Raw genomic sequence first — 10,656 nt, 5'->3', positions numbered from 1 at the left:
AGCTATTGGCTATTAACTACTACCTTTAGCTAATATTTATTTAGCTAGTAGCTTTCACCGTACAAGTGAGGAAACTGAGGTTCCAGGATATGAAGTCACAGGCCCACGGTCTCACAAGCGCAAACTACATCCTAAATGCTAACAACAATAGTAACGAAGTGAGCATTAAGTGCCAGGCGCTGAGCTATAGAGGTTCCGACATGCACGAGCTCGACTCCTCACATCAACCCCAGACAGGGCTGCTATAATCGGATTCTGACCCCCATTCTAGAGAGGAAATTGATGCTTAGAGAAAGAAGTCGCCTGCCCGGAGCCGCACGGAGGAGCCAGGACTGAGACTCCAGAGCCCCGGACGCCTCCCATCCCCACCGCAGCCGGCCCAGTCCCACTGCCCCCGGCCCGCGCCTCACCTGGCCCACTGGGCCCGCGCCCACTCGCGCAGCCCGCCCTCCCTCCCGGCGGCGCCAACTGTCAGACCCTCCTCCTTGGCCCCGACTGCCCGCCCCGGAAGTTCCGCCCACGCCGCCGGAAGCCGGACTGAACGGCTCGCGGCCGCTCTAGCCCTCTCAGCCCGCTACCAGCGAGAAGGCTGCGGTAGCCGTCACGTGACCGTCCCGCCCCGCCCCTCTCTAGCGAGGAGTGCGGCCAATGAGAAACCTAGTCACCTGGCCCCCGCCAGCCCGCAGTCCATCTGAAGTGCGCCTGCGTGCGGATGGGGGCGGTCGGGCGGGGCTCCAGCCTGCAAGGTGCCTGCGGGGCTGGGTCCGGGAGTGGGAGACGTGGAGTGCAGGTACTGTGCGATCTGCGGGGGCAGCGCTTCGGCAGCCTTCCTTGTGTTGTCCTCTATAATGCATCCCTTCCCTTATTCGTCCTCGACCCCTTTATGTTCCTTCCCTATGTCTCATTCCACTTAAATCGTCATCACTCCCCTTCTGTCGCCATGGCCGTCTTCATGTCACCATCAGCCCCCCCACCTTAATTCACTCTCTTTTCCCTCAAGTCCCTATTGCCACTGTATGTCACAGTCTCCCCCCACTAAGTCCTATCGCTTTCTCGTGTCGCCTGCACCCCTATTTCGTTGCCATTTCTCTTTTATAAATTTTCCCTTGTCTTAAACCTTCCTCATACCCCTCCGCACGCCTCCTGTCACCTTCGCTCTCCTTAAATTGTCACCGTCGCACGCCTCCTGTCACCATCTGCCTCCATAAATCACGCCCATGCTCTCCTCGCTTATGCCATCCTCATCTTCTGTGCCTCCGTTCCTGCCTGTCACCATTGCTCTTTGACTGTCGCCATCCATGCCTCTTACTTCCATCCGAGCCACCCAGCCTCATGCTTGCTTCTCTACCCCCCTTGTCTCTGTCATTTCCACGAGTCACAGTTCACATACTTGCCACCCTACAGGGTTCTAGAGCCCATTAACTGGGGCACACTGGAATCCCTGCTTCACCTCTGAACCTCTCCGTAATCTTGCCACCTTATCACACCTATTCAATCTCAGCTTCATCTTGTCTGTGAAATGCACACAAGAACATTTACATCCAGGATGACTGAGGACTCTGCCAATTTATTCATGTGATATTTGCAGCTTGACATCGCATTTTTGTGTTACCCTATCACCCTCACTCCCATCCAGTCACCTTCATCTCCCGCATGGCTGCCTGGACTCTCCCACCTCCTCACTGTAGCTCCCCTCCTCCAGCTGGTGATGTCACACGTCCCCTCTCACCATACCCACGTCATCATCTCCACATTGCCTCCACCTCTGCCACATTGCCACACCTGTGGCGGTGGCCCATTGGCCATCACAAACCTCTCTTATATAAATACTTCATCCCTATATCTTTATCTCGTTCTTTTGAGTGATGCCTCCCCACACACACTAAAAATAAAGGACTCTAGCCAGAGCTGTGGGAGTTAAGAAGGGCTTTGTAGGGCACAGGGGAGGGGAATATGTGAGTGATTTAGACCCAGACCTTGACTTCTAAAACTGAGGTTACAAAGAGACAAGGCAGATCCCCCCTATGCTGCAGTGAAACCTCACCAACCCTGATTCCCCAGATGGACAGGTAAGTATCTTACTCACTCAGCTGGTCTTAGCAAGGCAGTTAGTTCAGTACAGTGTGGTTCCAGCACTTAGCAATTACATAGCTGTGTGACCTTGGGCAGAAGACCTAATGTCCCTGTGCCTCAGTTATTGTATCCATAAAATGGTGATGAAAACACTAGTGAGTCATTCAATGAGTATTTCATAAGCATGTACTATGTGCCCAGCACTATGCTGGGCTTTGAAAACAGCAGTGAACAAAACAGACAAAAATCCGTGACCTGGTAAAGTTTATGTTGTAGTTGGTATGGGACACAATGAACAAAAGGTAAGTTGATTATGGGATGTGGAGAAGGAGGGTGGGGAATATGGGGTGGAGGTTTTAAATAGTGAAGTTTTACATAGTAAAAGGTTTTCCCCAAAGGTCACATTTGAGCAAAGACTTGAAGGAAGGGAGACAGTGGCATGGTCCAAGGAAGATCATTTTAAGCAGAGAGAAGAGTGCAAAGGCCTGAGGTAGGAGTGTGCTTGGGACATTTAAGGACCAAGAGGAGCCCAGTGAGGATAGAGACAGGTGAATGGGGAGGGGGAGGGCTGAGGGATGAAATCAGAGAGGTGATGGGGACAGGTAGTGGGGGCCCTGTGGGCCATGGAGAAGACTTTGGCTTTTACTCGGAATGAGATGGGAGCCTTGAGAGGTTTTAGGGCAGAGACGGGACATGATCTGATCTGACATGAAGCCATCCTCCGGGAGCAGCAACAAATCTAGAACGTCTCTGTGGTTGGCAAGACGCAGATTGATCGAAGGGGGAGCCAGAGTCTTTTGGTACCTGCACTTCCATATCCTTCCTATTTGGAGAAAGTTTCAAATAGCCCTGTCAAAAAATTGGAAGCAGGGGGAGGCTGCTGGTGGATTTTCTGAGAGGCCAGAGACACATGAGTTCAGCTGCTGGGATGGGGGTGGGGTGGGAGGGCGGAGAGGGAGGGCAGCTGCAGATGGCAGACGACGGGAGAGTGTATCACTGTCTGTACCCAGTGCCCTGAGGCAGCCTGCCTGGGTTCAAATCCTGGCCACCCTTTCCTGGCTGTGTCCCTTTGTGGCAATGACTTAAACTCTCTGGGTCTTTACTGTTTTTACCTGTAAATTGAGCGTCTTCAGCTTCTGCTTCCTGGTTCCCTGGAGATCTCCATGTGTCTGGCACCACCACCCCCCCATCTCTCCACTGCTTGTTTAATCTTTTTTATATCTCAAGATACACCCTGCACAATTTCTGTCTCATTAACATAACAGATAACCCATTCTCAAACACAATCATAACCAGAGGCATACCAAACAAAAAACCTAACCCACTACCACAGAATTTGATTCTGACTCATAGCAACCTTTTAGGACAGAGTAGGACTGCCCCATAGGGTTTTCAAGGCTGTCAGTCTTTACAGAACCAAAACCAAACTCATTGCTGTAGAGTTGCATCCAACTCATAGCAACCCCTCCTTGGGTTTCCGAGGCAGAAGCAAAGCCCAAATCAAACCCACTGCCATCAAGTGGATTCCGAGTCACAGCGCCCGTAGAGGACAGAGTGGAACTGCACCACAGGGGTTCCAAGGCTGTCGTCAATCTTTACAAAAGCAAAGCCCAAACCAAACCCACTGCAGTACAGTAGATTCTGACTCACAGCGCCCCTAGAGGACAGAGTAGAACTGCACCAGAGGTTTCCAAGGCTGAAATCTTTATGGAAGCAGGCTGCCTTCTCTTTCTCCCGTGGAGTGGCTGCTGGGTTCAAACCGCCGACCTTTTGGTTAGTAGCTGAATGCCTTCACCACTCTGCCACCAGAGCTCCTCACAACAGGCAGAGAGGTTAGGATTTACGACACAGATTTTGGGGGGGACATAATTAAGTCTGTGACAGTGAGGCTAAAAACAAAGAACTGTTTTGAGAATTAGATGGGTTAATCCACGTAAAGTACCCCAAGGAGCACCTGGTTCAAGAAACCCTGTCAGTCTTGCTTCCCTCACCCCACCTCCTGTCTCCCTCACGGGACCACAGAAGGGCACTTCTGCTGTAGCACAAAACCAAACCAAACCCACTGCCATTGGATCATTTCTGACTCATAGCGACCCCCGTTGGGTTTCCAAGGCTGTAAATCTTTACTGAGGTAGATTGCCTCAACTTCCTCCTGAGGAGCAGATGATGGGTTTGAACTGCTGAGCTGGTTAGCAGCCAAGTGTCTTACCCACTGCACCACCAGAGCTCCTCTGCCGTAGTATATTGTTCATGAATTGGTTTGAAAGCATAGTGTCATGGTGCGGAACTGACCTAGGGGTTCACGTGCCCAGCCACCACTAATCCTGAGCAGCCAGGCCAGGTGAGCTCCCTGAGCCCTGCCTCCTCATCTGAAAAGCAATGATAATGCTGCTCTTTTGTCCCAAACTTGTTATGTTGTCACTTTTTCAACTGGGACATCACCTATTTGTCACTGTGGTGCCGCTATCCCCCTTCCCAGCTTTGTTTTTCTCCAAGGCACATACTGTGTGTTTCACTGGTGTATCTACTGCCTTGTTCCTCTAATAGGAGCTCTGCTGGTGTAGTGGGTAAGACATTTAGCTGAAACCGTCAAGGTCAGTGGTTCAAGCCCACCAGCTGCTCCTCAGGAGGAAGCTGAGGCAATCTACTTATGTAGAGATTTACAGCCTTGGAAACCTAATGGGGGTCACTGTGAGTTGGAATTGAGTCAATGGCAGTGGATTTTTTGGTTTTGCTCCTCTGATAGAATGACATCTTTATGAGGGTTTTTTTCCCCTGTTGTGGCTTGTGAACAAGTCTTGGCAGCAAGGAGTCACTGAACAAATGCTAGTTGAATGAATAAATGAATGAATGGGCCACTGAGCACCTGCTGTGCACTATCCTGGACCAAGGGATAGTGGGGACACAGCAGTGACTGAGACCAACTGACCCTGCCCTCATGGGACTCCCATTCCAGGGGAGGTGACAGACCCATCAGAGACAGTGGCATCCAGAGTAAGTAGGGCTTCAACAGAGGATGCCCAGGCAGAGGGCTTGGGGCCAGGCCTGGGCCGGTACGGGTAGAGTGGTTGGGCCAGGATGGGGGAAGTACAAGGGGCTGTGGGAGCGCAAAGGTACCTGAACCAACCTGGGTGGTCAGGGAGGGCTTCCTGGAGGAGGAGTGCATGAGCTGGAGAATAGGAGCAGGATTTGGCAAATGGGAGTGGGCAACATGAAGAGGAGGGAGAGTTGTGCTAGGCAGGAGGAGCAGCTGTGAGAGGGCTTGGTGGTGAAAGTGCGGTTTCAGTTCAAGGAACCGAAAGGTACTATATTAGCTGGAGCGTAAAGGATGGTGAGAGAGTAGGCCAATGAGGTTATTAGGAGGTCATTCGGGGCTCTCTGAGCCACGGTAAGGAGGTGGGACTTTGTCCTGATGGGCAGTAGGGAGGCATAGCAGAATTCTGAGTAAGAGAGGGACAAGTCAGATTCAGATGGGAGGGAGGATTGGAGAGATTGAGAGTAGAAGCTGAGAACCCAGGGAGGCTGCTGGGGTGGGGGCCCAGGTGGGACTCTGGGAAGGGAATGGGTGGGAGAGAGACTCAACAGGCCAAGTGGGCGGGCTGTGGGGAGTCCAGGGCTCAGGGAGAGATGGAGAGGGCCTTCAAGAGGAACAGGCACATGAGTGGAGACCTGGAGGATGGGTAGTGTGGCTATCCATGAAGGGGGGACCCGGGGGAAGAGCAGGTTTGGGAGAGATGCCAAGGACGGTTTGGGACATGATGGGTCTAAGGGCCTGAGGGACCCCTGAGGGAGGTGTCTTGGAGAACACGGAATCTACTTCTGTAGTGATACCACCTCGGAAACCCAAGGAGAGATCGTTATGAGTCAGACCCAACTCAACGGCAGTGAGTTTGGTTTTTGGTTTAGAGTTTCAGGGGAGAGAGACTTTGGAATTAGAGATGGGAACGAAAGCTGTCGTGGTGGAGGAAGACTGCAGGGCCCTGACCATTTAGGGCCCTGTAGGAAATTGGGAGCTCTGGTGGCATAGTGCCTAAGGCACTTGACTGCTAACCAGAAGGCTGGCGGTTCAAACCGACTCAATGGCAGTAGTATAGGGCAGGTGAAAAAGTTTGTACTTTGTCCCAAGGGCAATGGGGAGCCATAGAAGGGCTTTGGGCAGAGGTGGGACAGCTTAGATTTTTGAGGTCCAATTCAGAAGTCTCCACTATCTGTGATGCTTTTTTTCTGACCCGTTGAGTTGTTTTTCAGACCAAGTATCTTCTCTTCCCAAGAAGCGGCATCTATCTTAAAGGGTTCTTGGAGAGGTTCTGCTGCTTAATTTAATAGTTTGCAAAACCAGTGCTGTGTTCTGTTTTCTGTAGATTTGGCCACAGACAATTGATTGCTCAGTCTTCGGGGCCTGTTCAGTTGAGAAGAGTTCTCCTTTGAACCATTTAGAAGGTTTCTAGATTCGTACCTGTTGCCTGTGTAGTCACTAAGTCTGTGCTTCATGTCTGCCTCAGAGGCTAAATAGTCCCACGGCCTCCTTTGCTCTCTCAGACGGTGTGAGCATTGGAGGCAGAGGGACAAATCTGACTCAGGGTTGGTTTTTCAGAGGACACATAACAAAGTTCAGTGTCTGTGATAAAAGTATGTACAGGGTACAAGGGGACACACCGTATGGAGGCTTCGCTTCACGCTGGAGACTGCTACCTGCCAGCCGTATGGATCTCATTGGCCCTTTCCAGCAAATGTGAAGCTGGTATAGTTCCTCTTCCCACTGTTCGGATCATGAAAGTTAAGCTCAGAGATGGGAGCCTCTTTTCCCAGTTCACCACGGACCTGAGATCGGAATGCAGGGCTGTGGGACTCAGAGACCCACACCCCTAACCGTTCAGAGATCCCACAGCCACCCCCCAAAGATGAGTATTTATAGATGATTTCCACTTTACCACTGAGGCCAGCAGAGTTAAGAGAAATAAAGTCCCATGTCCAAGGTCACTCAACAAGAAAAGTGGCAGAGGTGGGATTTGAACCCCAGACTCTCCAAAGCATTGATGGTGGAGGAGGAGGGATCATATCTCCCACCTCCAACGCAGTTCTCAAACACCCAGTGGGTTTTGCTTCCTACTTTTCTGCGGGCTGCAGTGTCACACTGTGAGGTGGGAAGGGCCACTAGTTAAGTGGAGTGGACGATGTTATGCAGGCTTACTGTGGGGCATGGTTCCTGGAGAAGTCCCCCAACACCAGCAAGGAAGCAGTGCTTAAGGACAAGCCCTGTGGGAATTCTTGGTTCTTGAGAACACGGGATCTGAGTTGGGCTGAGGGGGAGTGCCAGCACCCACTACCCCATGTCTGCCAACATGCATTTTTGTCCTCTCCTGTCCCCACACCCAGGGATCTAGGGATGGCGTCCCCAGATTTCTTCTCCAGCCAAGACCACAATCCTTTTCTGGAGCCTGGGGTCTTGGGGAAGGGGCATTCTAGCTAAGAGCCTGTCTTAGTTATTTAGTGATGTTATAACAGAAATGTTACAAATGAATGGTTTTAACAAATAGCAATTTAATTTTCCTTGTAGTTTAATAGACTAGAATTCACTAGAATTCAAAGTGCCAGCTCAAGGAGAAGGCTTTCTGTGTCTGCTCTGGAGGATGGTCCTTGTCTCTGAGCTTCTGCTCCTGGGCCATCTTCATGGGGCTTGGCATGTGTTCTCCTGGTCTCTGCTCTGCTTGCTTGTTTGCTCTCTATTATATCTCAGAAGGCATTGACTCAAGACACGCCCTACACTAACCTTGCCTCATTAACATAACAAAGACAACCCATTCTGGAATGGGATTATAACCACAGGCATGGAGTGAGGATTTACAACACATATTTTGGGGGGTACATAAATCAATCCATTACAAAGCCTGGGCCTCATTATAAAATTAATGTCCATAAAAATCCTATGTGCATTTTTTTAAATTAAATAGTAAGTAATCCCATTATCATCAAGTTGTTTCTGACTCATAGTGACCCTGTAGGACAGAGTAGAATTGCCCCCATAGGGTTTCCAAAGCAGTCATCTTTATGGAAGCAGATTGCCACAACTTTCTTCCATGGAGCGGCTAGTGGGTTTGAACCACTGACTTTTAGGGTTAGCAGACAGTGCTTAACTACTGCCACCAGGGCTCCTTAATAGTAAGTACATAAAGGCCTGTAATAAAGAGCAACCATCTTGCCTCTGGGGATGCGATGGGGAATGATGAAAAATCAAACCCACTGCCATCGAGTCAATTCTGACTCATAGCAACCCCCATTGGGTTTCCCAGGTGGTAAATCTTTAAGGAAGTAGATTGCCTGGTCTTCCTTCCATGGAGTAGCTGGTGCGTTCGAACCCTCAGCCTTCTGGTTAGCAGTCAAATGCCTTAGGCACTACATCACCAGAGCTCCTGGGATGGGGAATAGGATTTTGGTATTACCAGGAGCCTAGACATCATCACTCACGTTTGCTGAGACCCGCTTGCACACCACTGGCTGTTCTGTGCACTTTGTGTGTGTTCATTCCTTTAGTCTGGAGCAGAAGTCCCATCTTACTGCTCAGCACAGTCCAGGTGGCCCTGCACCATCGGCCTGTCACCTCCGCATCTCCCCCGGGCCCGGCCCACTCCAGCCACTCCAGCCACCCTGGCCTCCTTGCTCTTCCCCACACACACTCCTGCCTTAGGGCCTTTGCACTGGCCGTTTCTACTGCTTGGAACAATCTTCCCTCAGAAGTCCACCTGGCTCCCTCCCTCCCTTCCTTGAAGTTTTCTTTCAGGTATCCCCTTTTCCCTAAGTCCTTCCTTGAAGTCCTTGTTTAAAATTGCAAACCATTTCAATTTCCATCACTTACTACTCTTCCCCGTTCTCCATAGCATTCATTATCTTCTAACTTAATACATAATTTACTTACTTTCTTTATTATCTGTCTCCTTTCATGGCTGTTTTGTGCACAGCTGTATCCCCACTGCCTAAAACAGTGCCTGGTACATAGTAGGTATTCAATAAATATGTGTAGATGTAATGGACAGCCTTATGAAATAGCCACTATTGTTATCATGGCCATTTTATTGATGGGGAAACGGAGGCACAGGGGCATTGTCACTTGTCCAAGGTCAAACAGCCACTTAGGTGCTGCAACAGATTCAAACATAGGTATCTGGCTCCAGAACACACGGTGTTAACTGCATCATCCATCTAGTCTAATCAGATGATCTAAACCACTTCCTTAGCACTGGTTTTCATTTTGAATGCCTTAAGTCGATTGCTTAGCAAAAAAAAAAAAATTAAACATCATTACAGGCCTGGAAACACTGTGCAGTTTGAGAGCCAAAAGGTAGCTGAAAACGTGAACGAAGTCCATTCACTCTTTTCCCGGTGCTGCATCCCGGCTGTCTGCCCTCAGAGCTCCACGCTCCACCTTTCCCTGAGTTTTGTTTTTAATCCATCTTGGCTTCTTTAATTTTACATCGTCTGCTGCTCCAACCTCATATTCTTAAATGAAATATTTCTCACCCAAGCCTTCAAATAATAATAATAAAGGTGTGTGTTTCCTGCCGGTCAAATTTCCTCTTCCACCCCACAACCCTGCCAGCAGCCACCTCTAAGACTTTGCTGCTACTGCTGCTGGTGACCTCTGTAGTTTGAAATAACCTGCTTCTGTTGCTGTTTCTTGCTGGATCCATTTTATCCTTACTCGGTTGTCTCCCTGCCATGAAAGGATCCTAGAATCCCCACAGGATTCTAAGGTAATGGCCAAAACCGGACCCAACCCACTACCTTCAAGTAGGTTCCGCCTCACAGCGCCCCTAGAGGACAGAGTAGAACTGCGCCACAGGATTTCCAAGGCTGTAAACCTTTATGGGTGCAGACTGCTTCATCGTTCTCTGGCAGAGCCGCTGCTGGGTTCAAACCACCGACCTTCTGGTTAGCAGCTGAATGCATTAACCACTATGCCACCAGAGCTCCTTGGTAATGCTCAGGCTGGTCCTTAATCGGCTTCCTTGCTGATGTTAGGGAGCATCTCTGCCAGGAAGCCTGCACCTCCTAACATGCAGAATATCCCCCGCTCTTCTTAAAATATTCTGTCCTCACCAATCTGGGATTGGGCATTGGTGGAAAGGGGCTTCCAAATTATCCCTTCAGCTATGGACTGGCTCCTGAGGTGAAGGGAAAACCCAGCTTCCTTTTGGAATTTTCTTTCCTTTATGTAATCACAGTAATGCACATCCGTAATTTCTTTTTTTTAAGTGACAAAACTTGGGACATGGCGACACGTGTGTCTGCTTTATAATGATTTCTTAACCTATCCAAACCAAACCCACTGCCATTAGTCGATTTTGACTCATAGCGACCCCCATTGGGTTTCCAAGGCTGTAAAGCTTTATGGAAGCAGACTGACTCATCTTCCGCGGACCAGCTGGTAGGTTTGACAGATGTTTTTCCATACGTTTCTGAAAGTCACTTATAAAGCAAAAAACAAACCAAACCCATTGCGTTGATTCTACTCCTGGCGACCCCGTGTGTTACAGAGTAGAAGTGTTCCATAGGGTTTTCTTGGCTATAATCTTTACAGAAGCAGAG

This window comes from Orycteropus afer, unplaced genomic scaffold, assembly GCF_000298275.1.
Source record: "Orycteropus afer afer isolate SDZICR_OR568_19922 unplaced genomic scaffold, OryAfe1.0 scaffold00099, whole genome shotgun sequence".
Classification (NCBI taxonomy): Eukaryota; Metazoa; Chordata; class Mammalia; order Tubulidentata; family Orycteropodidae; genus Orycteropus; species Orycteropus afer.
Note: the sequence above shows the minus strand (reverse complement) of the source record.